The sequence below is a fragment of the Cavia porcellus genome, unplaced genomic scaffold, assembly GCF_034190915.1.
Source record: "Cavia porcellus strain 051 isolate PalLab524CR breed Dunkin Hartley unplaced genomic scaffold, mCavPor4.1 scaffold_3, whole genome shotgun sequence".
Taxonomy (NCBI): domain Eukaryota; kingdom Metazoa; phylum Chordata; class Mammalia; order Rodentia; family Caviidae; genus Cavia; species Cavia porcellus.
The window spans coordinates 43,279,012-43,284,620 of record NW_026947486.1 but is presented as its reverse complement, the minus strand read 5'-3'; positions in this window follow the sequence as shown (position 1 = coordinate 43,284,620).

Sequence of the window (5,609 nt, the reverse complement as noted above, 5' to 3'; positions counted from 1 at the left end):
TTTGTTTGAATTCGTTGTGTATGAATATATATAAAGGTATTTTGAAGAAACATGAGACATTATGGTTGCCACTGGTGATTTTCCATTGTCTTGTTCTGAAGTCCACTTTTGCTTGTATTGTTTTGTTATGGTCTGTTTTTTCTACTTTGTTTTGCTTTATTCTCTGTAAAATAAAAAAATGCATCAAAATAAAACACAGCAACTCTGTGGCTCATATGAGATAGGGCTCATATTGTAATCCTATCTACACCTACTGCTGTTCAAGTTACAGAAACTGTGCCTTAGATTCACCACAGTTCACAGAAGCCAATGGCCCAAGACATTTAACCAGCCAGCAGGATCCAGACCAACCACTCAAACCAGATGATCTTGTGACAAGATCAGGCTGCCACTGGAGAAAGCAACCCTGCTCTAGTTATCCCAGAAGCTGACTCGTTGTACACATGGCTGAAGCTTAAGGAAACAGCAGCCCCACTCTTACCATTCTAGAAGCTGACCAGTCTACACATGGCTGAATCTTCAAGATCAATATCAGGATACAACAATAATGTAAGTCTCTTTTTGTTTTTGTTATAATTCCTCCTCTGCCCAATAGGGAGCCAATCTCTCATAATGAGGTTGATACTAATTAATTATAGTGATGCTGTCTATTGAAACTTCTTATAAAATTGTCAAAGGGAAGAATGAATCACGGATTAAATACAATCCCCTTCAAACTCCCTTCTCCTACCCTGTAGCTATTATGTCTTTTTCTAATACAGATAAGATTGGCAACTTCATCCTGTAAACAGAGTTCAAGTCATCTTCTTCTCACAGGATTCATAAAGTTCTGTCATGGTTTTTTGTTTGTTTATTTATTTTTAGTTTTGTTTTTTTTTTTTTAGTACTGGGGATCAAACTCATGACCCAGCACCTGCCAGGCAGATGCTTATGCTGCTGAGGTAAATCCCCATCCTAGTTCTATCTTCTTTGAAGGCTAAGTTATTAACTGATTGTCTTGATTCTGTATTTCCATTTGTCCCTCCTGTATGCCCAATTAATCCCCTCAAGCAAATGTATAAAACTAGAATACTGCCTTTGTTTAAAGGCCCAGAACTTTGGAAGTGAGTTCAGATAAGTACATCTAAAGTCCTAGAAATAAATTCCTTCTCCCAATTGATCTCTTGGATACCTTGGATTCTACAAAAATGTTGAACTCCAAGATTTCTTGTGGTGTGTGAAGCACCATGTTAGTAGGCAGGACAGAATTCAGAAAGTAGGAGGAAGTTAATGACAACAATTATTTTACAGAGTAATTAATGCATCCACCCTCTGAATAGATATTTCTTGAACATGTGCAACATGCTAGGCACAGTGCTGGGTATTACAGTTACATCAGAAAAAATTATAACGATTATCCCTTTCCATGTGGAACTTACATTCTACTATAAAGGAAATTTTAAAATTTATAGTGTGCTACTATACTCAAGGATGAAAAAGGCAGGCCCAGACTGACCCCATAGTTAATCAGTGGCAAAAACTCAACTAGTCTTGGCATCCCAATGCCAGCTGTAACATGAAAGACAAGTGTAACTCAGACAAGATCTGCCTATTACAAATTGTGCTGCTATAAACATGGGTGCACATATATCACTGTGGTATGATGTTTTCTGTTCTTCTGGGAATATGCCTAGCAGTGGGATAGCTGAGTCAAATGGGACTTCCAATCCCAGTTTCTTGGAAAGAACCTAAGTGTCCATCAACTGAGGAATGGATAAAAGAGTGGTATTTTTATACAATGGAGTACTACTCAGCTATAAAAAATTATCACATTGAGATATTTATAAATAAATGGACACAACAAGAGACCATACTCATGGACTTCCGGGAGAACATGGCGGACAGATAACAGATGCTATGGAGGCTCTCTGAAAGGCTTGGTTCAGAAGTCAGGAAGGGTGCAGAGTAAGGGGACATAAGCAGGTAGAGATATGCTCTGCTGACTCAGGAATGAACTGGGCTGAGAGAAACCAACTTGGAATGCAGTCCTGGTGCTAAAGCAGGAACAGAAAAGCCTCAGTGTGGAGGCTGGACCCCATGCCATTGGAAGCCGTGATTTGGGTTTCCTGCCGCGCGGTGGCTGGCTGCCTCTACATCGGCTCGGCAAGGAGAGAGACGTGCGGAAGCTCTGAGAACGGCAATCTGCGAACGGAGTGGAAAACAGGACGGGCAGGGAGGTGTGCACTGACTTGTGGTGAGGTGAGTGAGAGAAACTGACACTCTACCACAGTTTGACTCCAGCGGAGGACTTTCTGGGCCGGGCAGTCCTGTAGGGGCAGGGCACGGTGGTGACTCCAGCCACATATCCCCCTCTTGGGCGGGATTGGTGAAAAGTGCCTGGCCTGCGTGGCACTGCTGGCGGACTCGGTAGGCTGGCCCAACCCAGATCCCAATGCCTGACGGTGGCCGGAGGGGCGACCCCCGCGTAGGCTGCCTAGTCCGTAACTCCCTGGTGCACTGCGGTGGGCGGGAACACCTAGCCAGTGCAATTTGATCAGGTTGTGGCTGACAGGGAGGGAAGCTGGGCCTCCTATGTAAACTTGCATATATAAGGAACAGAGAATATGGGAAAAGGCAGCAACAAGAAAGGCTCCTCGGCCCCCAATTCTGAGAAACAGGCAATAGCGGACCCCGCACCAATAGACATAAAGCACCATATAGAGAGCCTCATAGACCAATTCAGGAATGAAGTAATCAATGACCTGAAGCTAGAAGTATGCAGAATAGTTAGAGAAATGCTAAGCACCACCCAAGAAAAAAGAGATGGTGGAATGGAAGAACAGAAAAAGAGGGGAGAATTGTTTGATGGAGAAAACAGAGAAAGCATAGAATACGTGAAGCAGGTTCAAAGGGACTACCAAGATACTAAGAAGTCTATAGAAGACTGGCATAACAGCTTGAAAGAAACTAAGGACAGACTATCTGAACTGGAGGGCAGACTTGTAATATGGGAGAATGAAATGAAAAACTTCTTAAAAATAACAAAGAAACAAACAGCAATAATACAAAGACAAGAAGATGATAAGAGGATCCATAACTTAAGGATTAAGAACATAAAAGAAGAAGTAGGGACACAAACAAGTGAACTACAAAAGCTACTCACAGAAATAATCCAGGAGAATTTTCCTAATTTAGCAAAAGGTAAAGACACTCAGATGTATGAGGCATACAGGACCCCAGCTACCTACAACCCAAACAGAGCAACACCCAGGCATATAATAATAAAAATTCCAGAAATTCAATACAAGAACAGAATATTGAAAGCTGTCAGAGACAAGAAACAGACCACTTACAAGGGAACACCCATCAGAAATACAGCAGATTTCTCTGCACAAACCATCAAATCACAAAGAGCGTGGGGGGAAATAATTCAAGCTTTGAAAGATAATAATCTCCAGCCAAGATTGAGATATCCTGCACAACTGTCCCTGGAAATTGATGGAAAAACAAGGTGCTTCCAGGATAAAGAGGAACTGGGGGAATTTGCAACCACCAATTCAACTCTACAGAGAGTTTTGCAGGATATTCTAAAAAAAGAAAAATACAAAGAATCCAGAAATAGTGGTGGGGAGGCCACAATGAATGGAGCAGAGAACAAAATGAAGAAGACAAACTGATAGCTACTGACAGAAAAAGAGCTCAACAGAAATGAGGCAGAGAAGATTGGATGATAGGAACAGCTAATTTGGAGAAAATGACTTCTTAATAGGTAATACTGATTTAGTATCATCTTGTTTTGAAGTCTCATCTAGCTTTTGTTCTTCTGTCTCCAATGGTCTAAATAGGTTGTATCTTATTGGTTTTTATTATGGATGATAGTATAAGCAAAAACCCTTTAAAGACAAGGAGATTATACAGAAACCATTGTTCATTTTCTGTTAGTCGATTCTAAATACTCTGTAATGCTGTCATTCTCTTAAATGGTTTTACATTGTTTTGATATACTTAATGCTACAGTATACGAAGTTGTACTCAAGGATTTCAAGGAAAGAGACAATATGGTAACTACTTTTAGGTCAGGATTATCTGGTGGTGAAACACTATTCTGCTTAAATGGTTATGTTTTGATCTGCACTGTTTCGCTGTTATGCCCTCTTTTATCTCAATCTCCACTCCATTATTTACTTTTTTATTTTTATCCTTTTAATTAAAGGAAAAAAATAGCAGGATATATTATAGTAACCCACTTTGACTTTTCATTATCTCAATTTAAAGCCCTGTATTACTCTCACCATCTTGTTTTTGACTGATGTTCCCCTATTCTGTTTTGCTGGATAGTATCAGGTTCGAAAGTTTAGGCATCAGCTGTGAAGATAATGAGATTCATTATAACGCCCATTCTCGTTGACTTTTATCTCCTTTTGAAGACCTACAATGTCTCCAATGCTTTGGTTTTGTCGGTTTTATTCTTTACTGTTTTGTTCAATTGTATTATAACTAATGATATAGGCAATTCTATTAGAGATAGCGGGAGGCATTATGGTAACCATTGTTGATCACCTTGTATTATGTTTTTACATTATCTATTATGTCCACCCTTTTGACTTGACCGATTCTGTTCTGTTATGTCACATTTGGCTCTACTCTCCTCCAAAAAAGTAATAAGAACCGTGGGAGCAAGGAAACCCAAAATGTGTAATAGTCATTGTACAAAAGAGAGGAAAAGAAAGTGTTCTAAACTATATAACTGCATGTGTATTTAAGTGTATAAGATAGGAAATGATATCACAGAGTTTTATTGGATCATTGAACAGAACTGTTTGCGGTATCATTGTTGGAATGTCCACTTTACAAGCTTTAATTATGTGACTTGAACAATTATTTCTAAGATGATAATATGTAATCCATTAGCTAGTGATTTCCTACTGTTTATTTTTTTTCTGTAAATCTGTATAACTTGTACCCGTTCTCTGCTTTTTTTTCTATTCTCCTTAAATAAAATTTAAAAAAAGAGACCATACTCATAAGTGAAATAAATCAAACACACATGTTTAAATACCATATAATCTCCCTAGTGTAAGAAATAGTAAGAGTACATAAGAGTTTATGGTAATCATGATTCACCATTACATTGCTTTTGAGCCTTATAATGTTTGCAATGGAATGATTTTATCCTGATTTGTCAAAGATTTTATCTGTGATAGTATTAACAGCTTTGTTGAAGAAAACAAGACATTATAAAAGCCAGTGCTGATTTAATATCATCTTACTCTGAAGTGCTACCATGCTTTTGTTCTTCTGTTTCCATTGGTTCTACCATATTGTATCTTATTGGGTTTTATTATGTGTGATAGTATAAACAAATTTTCTATGGAAAGTGAGATAATATAGTTGCCATTGTTTATTCTATGTTATTTGGTTCTGAATGCCCTGTAATACTTTCATTCTCTTGAATGGCTTTATACTATTTTGTTATGTTTGATACTCTTTTGTCTTAATCTCTTTAAGAAAATTAAAAAGTGTAACTCAAACAAAAAGTGCATCTTTCTATGCTAACTCATTCCACTGTTTCAAGGAGTTATCACCCAGAGACATCTCAGCTTAGTCTAAGATTGACTGATTCTTTCTGC